Consider the following 1,719-nt stretch of genomic DNA (forward strand, 5'->3'; position numbering starts at 1 on the left):
ACAGTTTTCTTTTGAATTCTTGTATGCCAGAATGTAAGAGAGACGCTCTAGGACGGTTTATGCGTTAAAACCTAGAAGTGATATTTTAGGAAACAAGAGTCTTGATTACCTTAATATAGAGAGTCCTATTTTTGAACGTCCTGATTTTACCGAGGAGAGAATCCCTATTACTCAGATAGAGACAGAAATGGCAACTTTGAAAGCTTTGTTGAATCCGACTAGGACTACTTGTCCCTCGTGTATCAGGTTAGCTGAAACGGAAGCAAATTATGAACTTAAACCGGGGACCCTATAGATGCTCCAAATAATTTTTAGGGAAAGAAAATGAAAACCCTTATTTCCATGTTAGGTATTTTGAGGAAATTTGTAGTGCCCTAAAAATTAGAAACCTTGATGATGATGCTTTGAAACTTAGGTTATTCTCTTTTTCCCTGAAAGATAAAGCAAAATCGTGGTTATATAGTTTAGCTTCCGGGTCAATCGAAACATATGAACAACTTACATCTGCATTTTTGAACAAGTGTTTCCCTAGGCACAAAACATCGTCTATTAGGACGCAAATTTGCACGTTTTCTCAACAGGAGGGAGAATCTTTGTATATGTATTTGGAAAGGTTCAATGAGTTGTTGACACAATGTCCTCATCATGGTTTAGAAAAGGTTAGGCTAGTTCAGATCCTTTATGAGGGTTTAGATTATTCCACTACAACCATAGTAGAATCTATTTGTACATGTGGGTTTGAAAACCAAACAGTTGATGATGCGATGACATTTTTGAATGAAACCGCCGAAAAGACCCAACAATGGGAAAATAATAGAGGACCCCAGAAAACAATTCTTCTAAGTAGAGGAAACGTTAATAGGGTAGAAGGAAGCTTTGAATCAGATGCCAAAATTGCTGCTATAGCAAAAAGGTTAGAAGCTTTAGAAGTGGGTCACACTAGTGGTAGAGTGGATGCTTTTTGGGAAGGCCAGAATAATGAAGAGAAAGCCAATGCTATTTATGATAACACTAGCTTTGATAATCGTCAAAAGTTTGACCCATATTCAGAAACCTATAATCCTGGTTGGAGAAACCATCTGAACCTTTCATGGTCTAAGGGCCAGAGTCAAGGTCAGTTTAGTAATTCTAATGCTCCCCTAAGTTTTGGATATACTAAGAATCCTTCAGGATCAGCTCGGTTTCAGAATCAGTTAGATAAGAAAATCCTAAGTTCAGAGGAATCTCTCGCCTTGTTAATTCAGCAAACTGCAAAATTTCAGTTATCCGTAAAACAGAGTCTACAAGCTAGTAACAGGATAGGACAAGAAAATAGTTAGGTTATTTCCGAGTTAAAAACCCAGGTTAGTCTGATACATGAGTCTTTGAGAGAAAAAGGTAAGTTTCCTAGTCAAACACAACCCAATCCTAGAGGAGTTCATGAAGTAGGTGCGAAACCATCAAATCAATTGAATGATATTAGAACCCTTAGGAGTGGTAGAGTTGTAGACAATAAGGTAACCATGCCCGATAGTGAACATACTGTAGTTCACCTCTCAGGATCTCACCCCTCAGGACCACCAGTAGCTGAGGAGACTGATAAAGTTTCTGATGATGCCAATTCGGTTCCTGAGAGGTCTGATTCTGTGCCTAGATCCCCATTTCCCCAGCTATTAGTACCAACAAAGAAGGAATCGAACTTTAATGACATATTAGAGGTTTTTAAGCAAGTCATCATAA

The 1,719-nt window shown here is 38.2% G+C and overlaps 1 pseudogene; it reads right to left on the reverse strand.

Moving 5' to 3' along the window:
* Positions 1 to 552: 552 nt before the first annotated feature.
* On the reverse strand, positions 553 to 652 carry LOC113300782 (annotated as a pseudogene).
* Positions 653 to 1,719: the final 1,067 nt, after the last annotated feature.

This window comes from Papaver somniferum, chromosome 7, assembly GCF_003573695.1.
Source record: "Papaver somniferum cultivar HN1 chromosome 7, ASM357369v1, whole genome shotgun sequence".
NCBI lineage: Eukaryota > Viridiplantae > Streptophyta > Magnoliopsida > Ranunculales > Papaveraceae > Papaver > Papaver somniferum.